Source organism: Hyperolius riggenbachi, chromosome 2, assembly GCF_040937935.1.
Source record: "Hyperolius riggenbachi isolate aHypRig1 chromosome 2, aHypRig1.pri, whole genome shotgun sequence".
Classification (NCBI taxonomy): domain Eukaryota; kingdom Metazoa; phylum Chordata; class Amphibia; order Anura; family Hyperoliidae; genus Hyperolius; species Hyperolius riggenbachi.
Genome location: NC_090647.1, coordinates 238,956,867 through 238,978,516, shown reverse-complemented (window position 1 = coordinate 238,978,516; position 21,650 = coordinate 238,956,867). Strand labels below are relative to the sequence as shown.

At 40.0% G+C, this 21,650-nt stretch overlaps 1 protein-coding gene and 1 long non-coding RNA gene across 7 annotated transcripts in view; one reads left to right on the top strand and one right to left on the bottom strand.

The window, feature by feature from the left end:
• Positions 1–21,650, bottom strand: part of FRMPD4 (FERM and PDZ domain containing 4) — a 562,898-nt gene that overhangs the window by 226,176 nt on the left and 315,072 nt on the right. The window lies entirely within an intron of this gene.
• Positions 1–21,650, top strand: part of LOC137546209 (uncharacterized) — a 201,801-nt gene that overhangs the window by 5,306 nt on the left and 174,845 nt on the right. Inside the window, exon 2 of the long non-coding RNA XR_011026200.1 lies at positions 6,275–6,350. This is a non-coding gene — a long non-coding RNA (uncharacterized lncRNA). The remainder of the gene's footprint in view (positions 1–6,274; positions 6,351–21,650) is intronic.

The following is a 21,650-nucleotide window of genomic DNA, read 5'->3' as shown; positions in this document are numbered from 1 at the left end:
TTTTTAATACACAATATTCAACATTATTACCATTATTTTTCTTTAACCATTGTGATACACTATATCGTCATTCAGAATTAGTAGTTCTATCCACATACTATATTTTTTGTAAATTAATGATGCTAGAGAAACCTATTCATTCTTCAACATGCTGATCACTACATTATTTTTATATCTAATTGTCGCTGGCATTATCAATAATTATACACTTGTGCGTTAAGATGTATTTATATGGAACATGCAAGCTCCCTGCTGTATCGTTACTGCAGTGTAGAATTTTATTGTGTTTTTAATCAAGCTTTACTTGTCAGTGTTATTAAACAGAAAGTTCCAAAAGCACCCAACCCCTCATTAAAATTGCGCAGGCAGCTTCTTTATAAAATGAGTGCCAAATGGCTTTCTGAATTGTATTCTTATTTGTGGTGATACATGAAGACTGTTCACAAAAGAAGAATGCATTTAATTTGAAAAAAAATCAAAACAAGTCTGCAAACAGCTTGTCAGGTTGATTGCCATGGTGACTGTGGTCACATCTTCCCATGTAATAGCATGTGCCTGTAGCATGTGGGAAGAGATGATGGCCAGACCTTTGGACACACACAAGGACCTAAGCACGGCACTCACCTAGATGACTGAATTCTGATGTTAACGCTAATGTGTGCTGCTGCCTTAAAATTGGCCATAATTGGGTGCAATAAAAAGCACTGGATCATTTGCTTTGTCATGGTTTCTGACCTTGACCTCTTTTCTTTATCCGCTGGCTCCTACTCTCAGGCTGCTGGTAATGAACTGAACAGAAGTTTTAGTTGGGGGATGATCTAGAACTATTTGGGAGCTAAGTTAGCCGTGGTCTACTACAGGTTCTTGACCACAAACCCATGAGGAAATAAGAGGAGGCGAATGGTGAGGTTTAGGTTCCCTCTTAGATTCTATACCCCATCTAGACCTGTGCCATCTTTGCTGATACTATACTTATTAACCTGCCATCTGCTCAGCACACAGATCTCCATGGCATAGTCAAGCTCTATCAGCACAGTCAAATTATGCATATTTGTGTTACAAAAAGACTTCTAAGCATTTCTAATATTGATCATAGATTATAAATATCTTTAAAATACAACTTAACTTTTATTTATTTGCATGTTAAAAATAATGCCTCTGTGGTTATTCAGGTTAGGGTGAGCATATGAGGTCTCCTACAATAAATCAATGATGTGTCAGTTTGTTAAATGTAAAGAGCCATAATAATCCAACATGCATACAAACTGTTTCAGACTGGTTGGTCCTCATCAGTGCATGGCATGGATTAATGTGGCTCTATGTGGAAGGTCCTAAACCACGTAGAGTTACAGACTACACAACAAGCCCATGGTGAACCAGAACTCCTAGGAGTGTGTAAGGGGCTAAAAAAGACCAAAAAGCCCTCTCGCTGAATGTGCTTTGCAAAATAGAAATTTTCCTTCTTAAAACAAAAGGATTTTGTGGCTGTTCGGGTTAGAGTGAGCATATGAGATCTCCTACAATCCATCACAGATGAATATGCAAAGCATCCCTTTGCTGTCCCTGAAAGATAAACACACCTCCAGGCATACCTATGAAATATCCGTCGGGAGATTTGGGTGCAGGATAAAGCCGATATACGGCATACCCTGCTCCTGCACAAGTCCCGGCGGCACTAATTACATTCCCTCTCCAGGCTGTCATGGATAGTGGAGAAAGATGTAATTCGGCTTCCAGTTATTGCTGGCGGCTGAAGTACAGCGTTTTAAAAGTAATTTGAGCACTGTCAAATTACTCACTGAGCGAAGCTATAGTCGTAATTCCTATGACTATAGCTTCGCTCAGTGAGTAATTTGGCACCGTCAAAAGACAGTGCTCAAATTACTTTTAAAACACTGTGGCACCGCCTGCACTCAAATCTCCTGCGCTCGACCTCTAGAAACACTGGAATGCAATGATGAGTCAGCTTGTTAATTGTGCAGAGCCACAATAATACAACATGCATACATGTTTTGCATAGGGCTTTTAGTAAGAGGGCTTTTGGCCCTGGGGAATCTCTAACTCTGGGTGTTTCAAGTCCTACCACATAGAGCCACATTAATCCATGCCATGCACTGAAAATGTATACCTTGAATCATCCCACTATCGCTCCACTAAGCAGAAAACCACCGTGTTGATGACAGAGCCAGGTTACCAACAATGAAACCCTGTATGACCTTAATTCAGCTCTGGTTTGGAATTGAAGTCTAGCTAACTGCATGGAATTTTGGGCTAAACCTGCAATACTCACTCTCTTCCCTTCTTCACTGTGAAAGCGGGCAGCTACGGCCATTAATAATGTTGTCATTGCTACTTCAGGAACAAATTACAGGCAGTTAGACAATCATTTCAAGCAAATTACTGTTTTGTTTTATCTCAGAAGTAACTATTTGCAATCACATAGCATAATTAAAATCCAAAATTGCAATTACATTTTAAGATGTAGCATAGCTCAACGTGACTCTTCCTATAATAAGCTTGTTCTATCGACAGTCTGCAGACATAAACCAAGAGGGACATTGTTATTATCTGTGGCTGACCACAGATAGGTTGTGAGGAACCTTTCCATCCCCAAATCCATGGCTGGAGCTGGGAGGCTTTCTGTGCTCTTCTCTGGCTGGGTGTTATCTGCATACAGTAGTAAACATTCACTGAAAACTGAAAGAAGCAATAGTTGAACTGGGAACACCACAGATACTGTATTTATAGCTATTTCACTAATACACCAAACAATTTTTCATTTTGATTAGCTAAAAGGCTTCTTTCTCTCTCTTTTGAGTAAGACTTTTCCCTTTTTTCCCCTCTAAGTGCTTTCATAATGCTTTATTTTTAAAACTAACTTAGCACAATCCAAAGTCACCTTTCAGACTAAATTACAGTAGTTCAGATTTAAAGGTGGGCCTGATATATACTATATATATATTATTATTATTTTACGGTATGACCTATTTTAATGCAAAATGTATATTGCAGTACTGTTTGACATTATCCCATCATGCATCAGATCATTTTATTGAAGGCTGTATAAGCTTAATTATGAATTTAAAACAAGCGGAGTCACTAGATGAAAGGAAATATTTCACACATCCGTAGAATATAAACTGTATTTATGCTAAGTGTATTTCTGCATTGATGATAACAGGCTGAGATGTACAGCTAGCAGACACAGATTGTGTAACCATGGTCCTCAGAATGCCTAATATACAGCATGCAGCAATAGTCACCTAACAGGGTAGCCGGTGCCAGTCTCCCTAATGGTTATGGGCGGTCATTTGCTGAAAAATGAGAAGCCAGCACAGCAGGTACATTTACTGCCCTCCACTTCCGGCTTTATTTCTTGTGGCTTATGTTTTACTTGCTCAAATTAATTTGTTTACATTTTATGGCTCACCATAAATTCCATCAAGAACAAGGTGTTACATATATTAATATACTGTATACATATTTTTGAGAGTGGAAAGGAGGGACCAGCCCTGGCGATGTTGTTGTCAGCAGTATAGCAGCTTCTTGTACTCAATGCATAACGTTCAGAGACCTCTTACTGCTTCCTCATAAAGGTACAAGTGAAGTTCTTCACGCATCTTTGGTTATTCATTCTCTGTGATGAACAAAACTGCTTTAACTTTGACATTTGGAGCACTGACAGTTTCTAATCTGTGTTGCTTGAATGCTGCTAAGATTGTGTGAATTAGCTCAGGAATATATTCTTCTTCTTCAAACAGACACACATAACAACTGAAAGCGTTCATTAACTGCAATTATTTATTGGACAGTCAAAAGGGTGCTGCTGTTTAATGAGCGGTAAACAAGTGTAAAAGGTGTACGGTTATTAAAAATGAAGAGATTCTTTGTCACTGTGTTGAATACATATATCATCTAAAATGTAATAGAAATTAGCAACTACATGCTTTGTGATTCCCCAGAGAAAAAGGTTTGCCATATTGATTATGAATATCATGTAAAAAACCCCATAAATTTGGAATTAGCTTAAAGAGACTATACAGCTAAAATTAAACATTACATGAATTCCCTTCTGGTAGGAAGTTGTAACGACTTACCGGGTCTTTAGCCCCCAGCCCCCCCCCCCCCCGAGCCCCTGAATCCATTGCTTCCAGTGCATAGCCCAGCCCCTTGCAGACGAGTGCTGTGAGGTTTCTGTGGCACTCTGTATTTCTGATACAGAGGATGCCATGGCACTTGGCTGCAAGGGGGTGGGGCTATGGGCTTGAAGCAATGGCTTCCAGAGCTCAGGGGAGATCTGAAAGGCGTTATGACTTTTTACCAGAAGGGATTCCATGTAATGTATAATTTAACCACTTAAGCCTATCTGGACGAATATGTTCGTCCAGATAAGATGTGCTGCTGTCAGTGTGCGGTGCTCACGATCGCACGCACGCTCCTGCCGTTAGCCCCGATCAATGAATGGGAATATAATTCCCATTTATCAATCTAAGTCCCCCGCAGAAAAAAATGACGGTCTTTTATCAGAGACAGCAGTATTTCTGCAAAAAAAAGTTCCCCGTCTTTTTTCTTGTTCCTAGAAGCGTGACCATACACTTCCAGGACTTTTTTTTTACTGTGGCCAAATAGTAAACTACACCCACATGTATTTTTTAATAAAAAAATACATTGTATTACATTTAAAAATTAACTGTTTATTTCCTACACCAAAAATTACCCAAATAAATGTTTTTATTAAAAAAAATAAAAAAAAAAAAAATAAAAAAAACAAACAACATAAATAGTTACCTTAGGGTCTGAACTTTTTAAATATGCATGTCAAGAGAGTATGTTAATATAATTTTTTAAATGATAGGCTTGTAAATAGTGATGGACGCAAATTGAAGAAATGCACCTTTATTTCTAAATAAAATATCGGCACCATGAATTGTGATAGGGACATAATTTAATTGGTGTAATAACCGGGACAAATGGGCAAATAAAATACATGGGTTTTAATTACAGTAGCATGTATTAATGTAAAACTATAATGGCCAAAAACTGAGAAATAATGAATTTTTTTTCCATTTCTTTCTTAATCCTCCTGTTAAAATGGATTTAGAATAAAATAATTCTTAGCAAAATGTACCCTCCAAAGAAAGCCTAAATGGTGGTGGAAAAAACAAGATATAGATCATTTAATTGTGATAAGTAGTGATAAAGTTATTGGCGAATGAATGGGAGGGGAAAGTTGCTTAGATGCAAAAAATGAACAACCCTGTGGGCTTAAGTGGTTAAGCTGTATAATCTCTTTAAATGTGTCTTTTCAGCTATTGGCTTTAACAAAGTCGTATGTTTGTTCATATACATACTACTTTGTGAGGCCCCGCGACAACTGTCGGTGAACTGAAATGGTGGGGTAAAGACTTTGGTATGCAACTGAGGTGTGCTGGCCACTTTGTGGATATTGATTCGACTGTGGCTGACTGTCAACTTATATGCAATGCCAACCACCTTCCTGGTTTATGACTGAGGTGTGCAAGACCACCTGGAGGATAAAGTGTAAGGGGTTGTGTAAATGGACCTTTTTCAGCAGTTCAGTTGACATTTTTAAAGTTTCAACATAGGGCATCTTTCTCACTTTTTCTAAACATAAATAAACAGTTTTATTTAGTTTGAGATCAGGATGAAGGTTGAAAGTGACTCGACCTCAAAATTCTTTGTATGCAAGTTCTAAGGGAGTTTAAATTGAGAGATATGTACGGAGGAAACATGCATCATTCAGGAGGACAAGTTCATGCATGGTCACTGGTCTCAGTCCAAGAAGTAGCTAACTTCATTCAGAGGGAAATTATCCTAACATGCCCATTACCACTGAAGCAGGAAGTGAAAGCAACTTAGCAAATGAAAGCTATTAGGTGCGAAGGAAGTAGTCAGCAGTTGTGTTCATTAATTTATTGCCAGTGCCTTCATTAGCTAGATCGCTTTCACTTCCTGGGTCAGGAAAGATTGGTTCATTACAAGAATTTTCTGTTAATGGCTAGAAACAAGTTCTGGGTAGCAGCAGTCTGGAAGCTGAAGTGATTAGAGACTCTCCTCAGGCAGACTGTGCCCATGCTTTGGTGCAGGAAAGGCCAAATGTGTCTATAGCACAAGGAAAAAAATGCTACTGGGACTTATAAGATAGTGCACTATACAAATCTATGGTAATGAACTAGTTATACTGAAGCCAATGGATTTGAATTGGTTGGTGCTGTGAGTACTGCATAATGTGTATTGTTTCTTTCAAAATTAGGGTGCTATATCCATTGCCCTTCCAGGGGTGAAACTACAGAAGCGCAGCCTCTGCAGCCAGGGATCCATCCTCCAGAGTAAGTGTTTTTTTGGCTAGACTTGTCATGGATATGAAGATCATTTTGTGGCCATACTTGTTTTATGGGGTGCATATTATATCAGCACTGCTCAGTTCGGCACGGGGAGAGCCGAATGACGGCTCTCCCTGCTGCCACTAAACTCCGAGGCGGCGTTAAATACTATTCCCCTCCGAGTTTTTGCAACTCGGAGAGAGATGTAATTCGGGGTCTGACGCCAGAGCCCCAAATTACCGCTATGCGGGGTGCGCATCACAGCATTGCTGCTATGACGACGCTCAGTTTCGGTGCTTGGCTCTAAGAGCCGCACGTAGAAATCAGCTGATTCGTGTTTTATTATCATTGCAAGGTAGGCCCTCCGGCTGTGAAGGTCACCAAGGGATGGCAAGGTAAGGGGTGTGAACATTGGGGGGGGGGGATCTATATTTTGCTAGGGGGCCCATGATTTGTAGTTACTCCCCTTTCCTTTGTTTTAATGCATTGGACAACTTATATGCAATGGACAGAAAATGCCCTCAGGACCTGCAGGGGACATTGCAATGGACCTTGCAATAGAAAACATGACCGTGACTTTACAACGCAATGCAACACTCATGTATAGTGTAAACCAGCCCTTGCTGAATACACAACTTTATTTCCTTTCTTCATAACTAAATGCAAAGTTATTTGCACTGTTACTGACCCTCAGTAGCTAAGCAGACATTTAAAGGACCACTATCATGAGCAATTGTAAAATTCAAAATATACAACATGTCATGTTACACATGCTGTCCAACAGACTCATGTTTCCTTTCAAAAATTGTCCTAGCTCCTCTCCTGTAGCTTTGGCTGGGGTGAGCTCCTCCCCTTCCCTCTAGCTTGTTTTTGTGTGTTAGTTTCAGGCAAGTAACAGCAACATAGGGGAAAAGTAATTTATGGTGCATTTTGTAGGTAGTAACAACAATATTAGTTAAATTGCAGTATGGTAAAGCAACCACAAAATGTCAAATTTCAAATGTAAAGTGCTGCAATGACCTCTATCGTGTTGTTTTGTCCTGCATTCACTCTGTCATCCTTTCCATTCTAAGTAAGCTGCATTTCCTGATGGTGGTGTATGATACATCTCTGCATGTTTTTCTTCAGTAAAGAGTTATACTGGGTGCCTATCTGCGTGTACAGAATACTCTGCTCCATCACATTTTACTCTGGGAGAAATGGACTCCTTATAAATATGGATTTTAAATTATAAATTTTTTAACAATAGTGGTCCTTTAAAGTGTAACTGTCGGACATAAAATCAAAAATCTATTCTTTATTTTTATCTGGTAAACAAGTAATAAGGATGCTAATCAGGCAATCCAAAAGTTAAAATCTCTATTACTTTTCTTGTTTATAAATGATCATTCCCCAGTTTACCTGACTCTTATTTGGTATGTTGCCGCAAAAATAAAGTTGCAGGGCATGCTAGGTTGTCCTTTTTTGCTTCTGTACATTAGTTAAATCTGAGGGGAAATAAAGAAGCAAAAAAAGACAACCCAGCATGCCCTGCAACTTCCATTGTGTGGCAACGTACCAAATAAGAGTCAGGTATACTGGGGAATGATCATTTATAAATAAGAAAAGTAATAGAGATTTTTACTTTGATTGCCTGGTTAGCATCCTTATTACTTGTTTACCAGATAAAAATAAAGAATTGATTTTGGATTTTATGCCCGACAGTCAGGGCCGGATTACTGACCAGGCAACAAAAGCAGTCGCTTGGGGCCCCATTTAGAGTCAAAGGGGCCCCATCAGCACATAAACCAGCCCTCGCCATCCTGTCAGCGGTGGCTGGATGATATAATGGTTAAAGGGACTCTGAGCAGTGCAGTAACTATGGAAAGATGCATATCATTTTAAAGCTCTCTTTCTCCTCTTTCCAATGATATATAAACAGTCGCCCTATGCCTTTTAGTTTTCGCTATTTTCGCGATCGAAATTTCGGCCATGGCAATTTTGATCGCGAAAATAGAGAAAACTAAAAGGCATAGGGTGGCAGTTTATCTATCATTGGAAAGAGGAGAAAGAGAGCTTCAAAATGATATGCATCTTTCCATAGTTACATTGTATTACACGGGATGACTTTTCTCCAAAGTCGGCAGCTCGATTCAGCACAATGCAATGAAATATAAGGAACCCAGGGGGATATAATTACAAACATCATGCTGGTAGGTGTGAGGATGTAATTAATTAGTTGTGGGTATGCTTAAAGGCATACCCACAGGCACTGCTCGGAGTCACTTTAAGGGCTCTGCCTCTGACACAGGAGCCCAGGGTTCGAATCTCTGCACTGCCTGTTCAGTAAGCCAGCACCTATTCAGTAGGAGACCTTAGGCAAGTCTCTCTAACACTGCTACTGCCTATAGGGCGCGTCCTAGTGGCTGCAGCTCTGGCGCTTTGAGTCCGCCAGGAGAAAAGCGCAATATAAATGTTATTTGTCTTGTCTTGTCAAATGATGCCGTGTGCTGCTGATTGTCTTCAGAGCCAGGCTCTCCTCCTAGGTCCCCCTCCTGCTACTGTGTGTTCTGCTGCTGCCCACTCCTCCCTCCCTTCCAACAGAGCACCACAGCTGCAGCAAGAATGATAGCAGCAGATGGCAAACGCTCACTCACCTATCCATGATCCAAGCGATAGAGATCCAGTCATCTGAAACCCATCTGTCTCTTCTACAGTGCAGCCGCTCGCTCTGAACTTCCTGATTCTCAGATCAGACAGGAAGTAGTAATAGTAGTAGTAACAGAGCGGCAGCACTCTAGAGGAGACAGATGGGCTCCGGATGACGGGACCTCTATTGCTTGGATCGCAATAGATGAATGTGAGTCATCTGGTGCTGTCATTCTCCCCCGCTGCGGCTGCCTTCTCTGCTGGACTATCGTATTCACTGGGATGGAGGCTGCATGGTGGCTGTCTAGTTTGGGATGAAATCGGTTGTTCGGTGGTGGAGGTGGTTATGTAATTCTGTCTTGGGAATGGCTTCCGGTTTGGCGGTGTCCAGAGCTTTCTGCTATTGCCAGGCTGGAGATGCAGGGGAAAGTGCTGCTGCTGTGATATCTGGCGCCCTCTTCACAGGGGTGCCCCAGCCCCTGAGTGCAAATGTCCCAGCCATTCATCTCTCACTCTGCATTTTGCTGCTGCTATTCCCTGCATTGTGCACCCACAGAGGAAAGCGGGCTGTTGCCCATAGCAACCAGTAGCTCGGCTGCCCCGGTGTGTGCGGCATGTTGCTGTGCAGCTGCATCTTCTGATTCCATTACAACATGATGGGGGGCCCAAATCAGTTACTTTGCTTAGGGCCCCATTTAGCCTTAATCCGGCTCTGCCGACAGTTACACTTTAAACTTGAAGTTTAATATATTTCTACAATTCAAACAAGATTTCTGTTAGTTAAAAAAATGTGGAAAAGACAATTTATATCCAAATTCATAGAAAAGTTATATGAAGGTATTGTGTTATCTTTGCTTATCTGTTATCTCTGCAGAAAAAAATACATATGGCCTCACTTCCTGTCTTCAAGTGTCTACAAGCAGTAAGTCAAAGCAGACCTGTAGAAAGAAGTAGTTTGATATCCCCCCTCCCCATTCTAAGACAAGACATCTTCAGGCTGTAGATACACCATTAGTGATTATTGTGGATGGAGAGTGTCTCAAAACAACACTATACAACAAATTTATATGCAACCAGGATCTCCATGCATGCACAGACAAATTACATTTTCTGACCATAGCTGATGCAGAAAGCAATATTGTTTGGGGGAGTCCTCCGTCCCTCATTGCCTGCACTTTCTCCATCATTGTCTGGGCTAAATATATGTCTTCATTATGCACTCTTTCCCATATATACATTTTTGAGATATCATTGAGTAGATGTTTAGCAATTTTACTTTATTATCACAGGTATTGCTTGTATGCAAATTATGGTTTAGATCAGGCCTGGGCAAAGTTTATGCGGCCCAGGTTGCATGCTGCGGACCATGGGCCACATTCCTAATATATTTTCCCTCCTCCCTCCCTGCAGAGTCGTGAGCAGGTGATAAGCGTGGGTTAACAATCACCTGATTTCCGCTTCCAGCGTCGCATCTCTATAGCAACAACGCTGGTTGTCAGTGTATAATATGCTGGCACGTCCCGACGGCATGTTATGTGATTCCCTGTTGACATGGAGATGCGATGCTGAAAGTGGCGATTAGATGAATGTTAACCCACGCTTATCGCCCACTCACGAATCTGCGGGCGGGGGGAGAAGAGGAAGGCGCTGGTCGGATTTACAGCACACGTGGGATGGATATTACTGTTAAATTCCAGTTCCTCCCCCTCTGTAGTCAACACATCCACCAGCGGGCCACTCTGGACTTCATAACTCCCTCCGGGCAGTTTGGCCCCAAGCCCCGGCACAAAATGGCCTCAAGAGGTTTAACTGATTAAAGTGTATGCCCCACATGCCTGCCTCAAATAGTTTCCAAATGGAAGAGCAACATGTACCATTGCATATCTCTGTACTGTATATCTATTGGATGTATGTTAATGTCTATGTATTCTTGTATTGTATATTTATTGTAGTATTGGATGTATGTCAACGTCTATGTATTCTCTGCCTATGCCATGTGAACCACAAGCAATTTCGGGTATGTCATTGACGTATTTGGCGAATAAATCTGATTCTGATTCTGATATGTCCCGTGGGCCATAGTTTGCCCAGCGCTGGTTTACATTACAATTCACTATTCACTATTGGTTACTTGCAAATGACCTTACCATTGGCTTTGAGTTTAATGGGGTACTTTTTAAATTGTTTTTAATACTGAACCATCATGAAGGGTATTTTGTTTGACTGATTATGTATAATAAAGAGCATATGTAAATATGCTCCAAACCAAACATACTGAGTGGTGCTGCTTTTTGGGTTTCTTTTTCTCCAATTTTAAGTATTTTTGTTTTGTAACATTAAACTTCAGATTTTCCCATGCTGAAATATAGTAGTTTTACAGAATGATGCATTTATATTTTTTAGTGTAAAACATAGCTTAGGACTTTGTGACATTTGCTTTTAGACACGCACCTTGCTGCATCCGATGAGTAACATTTATACCCAGGGCAATTTTCTCTACTTTTAGTTACTTCCCTGATCTGACTCATGTGCTCTTTGCTTTTTAACACATAGGTGAAGGAACGGACATAAATATACTAATAACTAATTGAACATCAGGGCACGTTGCAGTCAGTATGACAGGAAATAATAGCATGTTATGGAAATTACTATGTATATGGGAGCAAAAAAATGATACAGTGCCAGATGAGATATGCATGTATACACACACGTTTACAGGAAATGTGATACAATAAATTACTAAACACAAAACACAATTACACTCCCTTACATTACGATTCAAGGTTCTAAAGCTTGTTTATGAATAGCATTTTAATAAGTATTAAACCACCTCTATATGACATTGTTGCATACCTTTCATGCATCTTCTACATTTTCTCAGTTACAGTATCAGCCATCAATGAGCATTATGCTGACAATTGTAGGTTAGGCTGGGTGTACTTTGTATTTGCTTGCATTGTAACTTGAAGGGAGCAAGCCAAAGATCCTGCCTGGGTTTGTCTATTTCCACTATTACTGTTTTCGTTCTTAACAGGGATATCCATGGTCACTATTATAATTAAAGCTTACATTAGTGTTAAATTAAATACGTGTATGTGCCAATAGAAGACCACACCAAATGTTACCAACCATATAGTCATATCTAAATGTCATGCATCTTCAAAGACATGTAAAGCTGGGCTTCTAAACAGTACACACCTAAACAGTGTGGCACTTAATTACAGTATGTACACTCTGCAGTAACCCTCTTGCATGGAGGAATAAATTGACTTTAACCTCCCTGGTGGTGCATTTCTGTTTGGAATTAGGAGTCAAAAGCGGTACATTTTTTTCTAGAATTTTCGGCCTCCAATTCTTAAGTCATAATTTACCAAAATATGACAGAATAAAGCCTGGTAGACATTCTGCATATAAATAAAAGACTAGAACACAAATTTTGTGAATTAATTAAATTTATAAAGACACTTAAGAATTTTGAAACTGTACAAATAAGAGAGTAGACAAAATCAGGGCAAAAATCGGTAACAGTATGGCAGAAGCACTTAGGTCAGAAGCAGTTGGGAAAATGGCTATATTGTTACCATCCTGTGCTTTCAAATAAGGTTTTCTGCCATCTCTGCCATAGCAGTCAGGTGACACAGGGGAGAGATCAAATTACAACTTGTGATTAGAGACAAATGAGGCTTTAACTCTCTCTATATATGCATGTACATACAAACCTGTACATACATACATGCACATACATGCACATACGTACATACATGTACGTACATACATGTACATACATACATGTATGTACATACATGTACATACATACATGTATGTACATACATACATGTACGTACATGTATTTATGTTCATGTATGTATGTACGTGCATGTATGTACATGTATGTATGTATGTACATGTTTGTATGTACATGTATGTATGTACATATATGTATGTATGTATGTGCATGTATGTATGTATGTGTATGTATGTAGGTGTATGTAGGTGTATGTATGTGGTGTGGCTGGATAGTGTAATGGTTAAGGGCTCTGCCTCTGACACAGGAGACCTGGGTTCAAATCTCGGCTCTGCCTGTTCAGTAAGCCAGCACCTATTTCAGTAAGGAGTTTCTTGGGCAAGTCTCCTTAACACTGCTACTGCCTACTGAGTGCGCTCTAGTGGCTGCCTCGCAAGCGCTTTGAGTCCGACAGGAGAAAGGCGCTATACAAATACTGCCATTATTATTATTATTATTATGTATGTATGTACATGTTTGTATGTACATGTATGTATGTACATGTATGTACATGTATGTATGTATGTATGTACATGGAGGTATGTATGTACATGTATGTATGTACGTGTATGTATGTAGGTGTATGTATGTACATGTATGTATGTATGTATGTATGTATGTATGTGCATGTATGTACACATATACATGCATGCATGTCCAAGCATATACATACATGTACCTACACATATACATGCATGCATGTCCAAGCATATACATACATGTACCTACATGTGTGTGTGTATATATATATATATATATATATATATATATATATATACAGTATATATATATATACACAGTATATATATATATATATATATATATATATATATATATATATATATATATATATATATATATATATATATATATACTTGGGGATCCCGACGGCTGAAAAAATGGGAAAAAAGGTTCGGGGGGGGGGGGGGGGAGAAGCCTGGGTCCCGCTGGCAGCGCTGATCACGCACGGGGCCCAGTTCAGAAGAGCACGCAGCTTAGCGCTGCGCACATGGAAATCACAGCCCGTGCTCAGGTCAGGCTTACCGCCATGGAGGCTACAGGGTAACTAAAGTGATTTGTGACATGATGAGATATACATGTTTTGTATGGTGCCATTCTTGCATGAAAGTAAGCTGTGCTATTTTTCCTTAGTATCACTGTAAGGGTTAGGAATTCTGATATGTAAATTAGATTCTCTCTAGAATGACTTAGCGGGACTAAAGCATAATTTTCACTGACAACTAGAGATGGCCCGAACCCCCGATTTTCGTTTCGCGAACCGGGTTCGAGAACTTCCGCAAAAAGTTTGGTTTGCGCGAACTTACGCGAACTGCAATAGACTTCAAATGGAAACTTGAAAAACTAGAAAAATTTATGCTGGCCACAAAAGTGATGGAAAAGATGTTTCAAGAGGTCTAACACCTGGAGGGGGCATGGCGGAGTGTGATAGACGCCAAAAGTCCTGGGGAAAAATCTGGATTTGATGCAAAGCAGCGTTTTAAGGGCCGAAATCACATTGAATGCTAAATTGCAGGCCTAAAGTGCTTTAAAACATCTTGCATGTGTATAAATCAATCAGGGAGTGTAATTAGAGTACTGCTTCACACTGACACACCAAACTCACTGTGTAACACACCGCAAACAACTGTTTGTGTAGTGACGACTGTGCTGGACTGGTGCGCATCATGGCGAGAGTGCAGGCCATGACGGTTTTCAAGCCCATGTGGTCGCCGGGCTGAGGTAGCTAAATGACAGCGACTGTCCAGCTGATCAAATTTGACCTGTCCACAATGAAGCAACGACCTTATTATCTTGGGTGTGCCCCCCCCCCCCCCCCCGAGACACTCATATAGCCGGCTTTTATTGCTTCATTGTGATACGCAAGCCCCTTCACCGCAGCAAGGTAATGATCATGAAGGGGAATTGGCACATGTACATGCCTTTTGTTTTGTTGTTGCAGATGCAGTGCAGCCAGAAAAATTAGGCAGGCATGTACATGCACCAGAAAAATTATTATAGCGGCTGCTGCTAGCAGCGGCCTTAAAATTTGGTGGTGGCGGAGCAGTCAAGCAGCCTGCAAGCATCATTGACCCTAATGATGGACTTTGGGGGCGAACCGAACTTCCGGAAAAGTTCCCAGTTCACCAATTCTCTGCGGTCGCGAACCAAGGAAGTTCGCCGGGAACCGTTCACCGGCGAACCGTTCAGGCCATCTCTACTGACAACTAATGCAGGAAAATCGTCTATTGTTCATTGTGGCTCTGGAACACTAAAAATCAGTGTCATTCAGCTGAGACAATAAAAAAGATTAACCTACTCTTTTCACCTTTAAACACAACAAAGTTCTTAAAAAGTAATATTTAGGAATTGGAGGATATATATAATTAATTATTTTATCAGTTTATTTTCAGTTCAAATTTGCTTTAAAGGATAACCAAGTTGGAAGTACAGATTGTTCATTTACTTATTTGGGGCTCCTTCCAGCCCCCGTAGTCTTGTAGGTCCCTTGCTGTTCTCTCAGTTCACCTCCTCAACTCGCTGTATGGCTCAGTAAAATGTGTGACTTAGCTAACTCACACACTACTGTGCATGTGCTGGCCTAGCAGCACGGCTCCTTGATCACACTCCCTTACCCGGGAGCATTCTGTGCATAGGTGGTTATGAGTTTTAATGTACTGCGCATGTCCAGAATGCTTTTGACTACAGGAGCGCTAATTAAGGAGGTGCGCAGCTGCTCCTGCGCATGCTCAGTAGTGCGCAACTAAACTAAGTTGTGCACTTTACTGGGCTGCACAGCGGATTGAGGATGAGGTCCAGGAGGACAATGAGTGACAGACAAGCTACAGGGGCCCCAGGTTAAGTAAAAGAACACTTTGTAGTTTCAAATCAGGTATCCTTTAAGTGTGGGGCTTGGAAATTTGTTTTAAAAGTACAAATTCCTTCCCACTCCAATCTATACATCAGCCAATAGCACCTGGAAATATCACTTGTCCCATCCTAACTCAGCAGTGTTTCTATTTTCAGCTACTAATACAACACATTTCAATCCTTAGACAATGTATTTATTGTGGATATTGCAAGATACCTTCCAAGACTTAGTAATTTTGCTAGCTTAAATGCTGCAGTGCATTGAAAAAAATTAGACTTGTAATATTTTTCTCTTTCTGCCCTCCTGGTAATTATAATTTTGATTATTCTGGAGATAATTTAAATAGAACTGGCTGTTTAAATAGTTTGTTCTTCATATGTAATTAGTTCATTAAAGGCCAAAGTCTCAAAGCAAAATCCCAGGTTTAATTATAACCCAAGACATTAAACTACTGGATAATATTAAATGGTGGCATTTTTTTTTTCGTACTACAGCTTTTCCATTTAATAGTAATGTTTTTTCCCTCCAGTGATTTTCAGTCCTTGGCGTGTACATTCCCTCTAGTATCTTGTTGCTATATACTCAACAAAATGAAAATGCATTATAGTGCATTGGTAAGAGGTACATGTAAGTTATAGATTTGTTCAGCCAAGGAATGGACTAGTGCGCAGTATATCACTGCAGCAAATATTATCCTGTAAATCTGAAAAAGACGTATCTAGCCAGATGGGAAGTGGAAATTTGTAGATTGCACAGTATACAGCAGCTATTACAGCAATTGACTAAACACCATAACAGAAAGGTTGCTTTTGACTTTGTTCTCATTTTATTTGTGACCTTTGTCTATTTTGTTTTGATACGATCAAGTATCAGGCTTATTCAACGTGGTACTGCAAAAAAGCAATGCTATGGTGGAGTGCACACCATCAGCAGCACATCACAATCTCTTTCTAAGCTTGTTTTTAGCGAACATACCTCATAATATCTATTCTATTTTTTTAAAAGCTTTTTTTTTTTTAATAAAGAAAAGCAGCTCTTTAAAAGCACCTTTCTTTAGCAAGCAGAATAACCAGTCATCACAGCTGCATCTCTGCCTTGAGGCTTACTTTAGAGTAGACAGTGGTAACAGCCTGCAGATCCACTTTAGCCAAGATGCTGGGCTCACACTCCAAATATGTCTGAAAAGTGGGCTCACTTAAACTACTGTATATACTTGAGTATAAGCCCGCCCTAATGTAGAAACAGACACAAAACATTTATATTGCACTTTTCTCCTGGCGGACTCAAAGCGCCAGAGCTGCAGCCACTAGGGCGCACTCTATAGGCAGTAGCAGTGTTAGGGAGTCTTGCCCAAGGTCTCTTACTGAATAGGTGCTGGCTTACTGAACAGGAAGAGCCGAGATTAGAACCCTGGTTTCCTGTGTCAGAGGCAGAGCCCTTAACTAGTACGCTATCCAGCCACTTTTACTTGCAAAAAAAAAACCACTGAAAATATGTGGCCGGTGGATAAGCCCCAATGTCTCCCCCTAGTCTCCCCCTGTGTATGTGATGCAGAGTGGGCATTGGAATCATGATTGTATTTATAGTTACCTTTCCTCATTCCTAGCAGCTATCATTTTGTCTCCCTTGCAGCTCTGTACTCGCCTCTAGAGGTCCAGGCTTCACTGTCTTGTGACTGAAGCGCAGCCTGGACCTCTAGCGGTGATTACAGAGCTGCAAAGGAGAGAAGAAGATGGCTGATCGGAACAAGAAGAGGTTGCAGACAATGATCCTGGACCTCTCAACCACTCCAATAAGAAGGCAACCACATACTTTTAGGCTATATGAAGTGTAATTATGCATTTTGGGTTATCCAAATAACAATAAATAATGTCATCTTGTAAAAAGAAAGCAAATAATACACAATGTTTTCAAACTGATACTAAAATCAGTTAGTTTTCATCTGATGCAACCATAAAGAGAGATTGTAGAAAGCAATACAATTTAGTTGTGAAGTTAACATACAGGTGAAACTCGAAAAGTTAGAATATTGTGCAAAAGAAAATCGACTTAAAAGGTGAAACTAATATATGAAATAGACTAATTACATGCAAAGCAAGATATTTCAAGTCTTTATTTGTTATAATTTTGATGATTATGGCTTACAACATTTATCATTTGTTATACTTTGGATGATTATGGCTTCTGAAACCCCAAAATCAAAATCTCAGAAAGTTAGAATATTGTGAAAAGCTTCAGTATTCTAGGCTCAAAGAGTCAGACTCTAATCAGTTAATTAATCCAAAACACCTGTAAAGGGTTCCTGAGCCTTTAAATGGTCTCTCAGTCTGGTTCAGAATTACTTTTTTCATGAAGTAAAAACTGAAACAATGCAGTCAAAAGCTCCCTCTGCTTTCAATAAATGTACTACATCAATAAATCAATAAAAAAGCACATGCACATCCTTTCCATCGCCCAAAATACGTCTGCAAGGACATTCATTTAAGCCCCCTAGACAGAGTAACAAGTTCAAACCTGACTTTTCTACTTGTTCTTTGAGTTGAGGCAAAGGTCCATTTGCTGCAATCCAACCCAACACGTCAAACACTTGATATAGCATTGGGAAAAGGACTACAAGTGTACTCAACACCCATTCCAACAACAAGAACAAAGATCCAAGGTCACAACTCAGTATTAAATCCTGCTTTAGCAACTAGGGCATGAAGACAATTAATTCACATATATTAATCAAAAGGTTCAGCTCATCTTCTGTCTGCAAAATAATGACTGCAAAACAACAATAACTTTTAACAGCAGACAGAGCTATTAGACAAACTGTACAGCAATCCTTCCAGGTTTTACTCTTGCCCAGCTTTTAATTTATTCAGCCAACAACATGGTTTGTAACCATAATAAATGAAATGTCAAGGCACCTAAGCAATCTCATTAAAATAAGTTATTTACTATTATTTAGTTGAGCATGGCTGAACTGATTCATTTGACTAGTGGTCACAGAGACATTTGCATGGCCACCTGTTTATGTGTTGCTTTTCCTGTTTTCTATAGTGTCAACATATTACTGTACAACATTGTATAGAGTAAAGTGAACGATTCACGTTTCTCATGACCTGAAAAACTGTATGTTCTACTGAAGAAATGAATATTCATTGATAGGAACAACTTTGTTTTAATTTCTGCAGTAATTGTAAAATAACCTGAACAGCAACAATCTTGTGACATGCAATAGTCCAGATGGAGAGCCTGGCTTAACTATTTCTTTTAAGTCAATTTAAATTGAGAATCAGTGTGTCTGGAGGCACCATACACTCAACAATGGTTTTTGGAGGAACAATTGATCAGGGGGGCTTATTTGTAGCCCAATTCTATCAGCGAGTGAGGAAGATTAAGAACCCATGCTTGCTTGGACTAGGCATTTTCAGGAGGACTTCCAGATGATAGTTGCTCTTCGGTATGGGTTTTTATGTAAATGTAAAAACAAATCCCCATTTCCAAAGAAATAAGTGAACTGTGGAATAAACATATAACCTTAAAGTTATATGTTTATTGCATAATTAAAAAATGGCATTTATGTAAGGACTGACAGCTCCAAAGTAATATCCATGAATAGTCACACATGGATAGATCCCTACACTGCATTTCAAATTATTATGCAAATTGTATTTACGTGTCATAAGGATTATATATTTTGTTTTTCAATTAAACTCATGGTATTGTGTCCCAGGGATCTTTTGATCACTGAAATTAATCCCGGACAACTCTGATAACTAGTTTGCCAGGTGAGCCTAATTAAAGTAAAAACTATTAAAGAAGGATATTTCACATTATTAAGCAGACCACCATTTTCAAGGAATATGGGAACAAAAATGATCTCTCTACTGCCAAAAAAGTGTGCAATAGTTGAATGCCTTGGACAAGGTAGGAAAACCTTAGATATTTCACAAAAACATAACCCTGATTATCGTACTGTTAAAATATTTGTGGCTGACTTAGTGCACACACGGGTTCATGCAAAATGAGGAAGGGTTCTGCCAGACAAATACATCAGATTAAGAGAGCAGCTGGCAAAATGCTATTGCAAAGCAGCACACACATATTTGAAGCTGCTGGTACCTCAAGAGTCCCGCAAATATAAAGATGCAGGATCCTCTAGAGGATTACAGTTATGAATAAACCTTCTATTTGGCCACCCCTAACTAATGTTCACTAGCAGAAAAGGCTGCAGTGGGTCTTGTTTACTAATGAGTGCCATGCAACCCTGGTTGGTCCAGATGGTTGGAGTGAAGGATGATTGGTAGATGGCCACCATATTCTAACAAGGCTGCAACATCAGGAAGGAGGTAGCGGAGTCATGTTTTGGGCTGAAATCATGGGGAGGGAGCTAGTTGGCCTCTTTAGGGTCCCTGAATGCGTGAAAAGGATGACCAATGAAAAGTATGTAGAGTTGATGACCACTTTTTTCCACGATACAAAAAAAAGAATATCGAATAATCACAATTTGCAACCTTTTGACTTGGTATACTTGGTAAAATTGGTAAACTTGGTAAACCAAGCTCCCATTGTTTTTTGCTTTGACTATAAAATACTTGTATAGATTATGTTATTCTATATTCATTGGGTCATTGGAACCCTGAGGCTTCCCCCTCCCGAGGTAAGTACTGTATCTCCCAGAGGAAGATTTTTTGTTACAGGCGTTCCTTAACCATTTCAGCCCGCAGGGATTTTTCACCTTATGCAACAGAGCAATTTTCACCTTCCATTCATTACCTAATAACTGTATCACTAGTTATCACAATGAATTGATCTATATCTTTTTTTCTGCCACCAATTAGGCTTTCTTTGGGTGGTACATTTTGCTAAGAATTATTTTTTTCTAAATGCATTTTAACAGGATTAGTAAGAAAAATTGGAAAAAAATCATTAATTCTTATTTTTCGGCCATTATAGCTTTAAAATAAAACATGCTACCATAATTACAACCTATGCATTTTATTTGTCCATTTGTCTTGGTTATTACACCATTTAAATTTTGTCCCTATCACAATGTATGGCACCAATATTTTATTTGGAAATGAAGGTGCATTTTTTCAGTTTTGCGTCCATCACTATCACAAGCTTATAATTTAAAAAATGTTAGTAATATACCCTCTTCACATGCATGTTTAAAAAGTTCAGACCCTTAGGTAATTATTTATGTTGTTTTCTTTTTTTAATTGTAATTTTTTTTCCCATTAAAACTTTTATTTGGGTAATTTTTGGTGTGGGAAACAAACAGTTAACCTTCCTGGCGGTAAGCCCGAGCTGAGCTCGGGCTATGCCGCGCAGGAAGATACCTCAGCCCCTGGTGGGGCGATTTGCTCAGTTTAAAATGCTGTACGCGCAGCTAGCACTTTGCTAGCCGCGCGTACAGCTCGATCGCCGCCGCACTGCGGCGATCGCCCGCACACAGCGGCGCAAGAGGGCCCCCCCCCGCCAGAGCCCTGCGCTGCCCGGACCAATGAGTTCCGGGCAGCGCTATGGGCTGGATCGGAGGCATCTGACGTCAGGACGTCGGCTGACGTCCATGACGTCATTCCGATCGTCGCCATGGTGACAGGAGAAGCCAAACAGGGGAGCGCGTTATATACGCGTTCCCCTGTTTGCTATTGATGCCAGCGACGATCGCACTAGAGGGACACATGCGCCCTCTAGTGGTGTTTCATGTAGCTACCACTCTGGTAGCTTTACATGAAACAAAAAAAAAAATTAAAAAAAAAGGATTTTTGCCTAAGTGGCAAAAAAAATTAACCGCCAGGAGGGTTAATTGTAAATGTAATAATGTGTGTTTATTGTATTGAAAAATGTAGAAGTGGATGGGAAACTTTCTTTTTCAGAAAGACTGCGGCCTCTTATAAGAGGCTGTCGGTTTTTCTGCTGGGGAGTTAGATCAATGAACGGGAACCATGTTCACATTCATTGGTCTCTGGGCTACAAAGGGGCGGCATGGGGGTGCATGGGTACGTGTGCAATCGCACACGGGAGTGCGCCG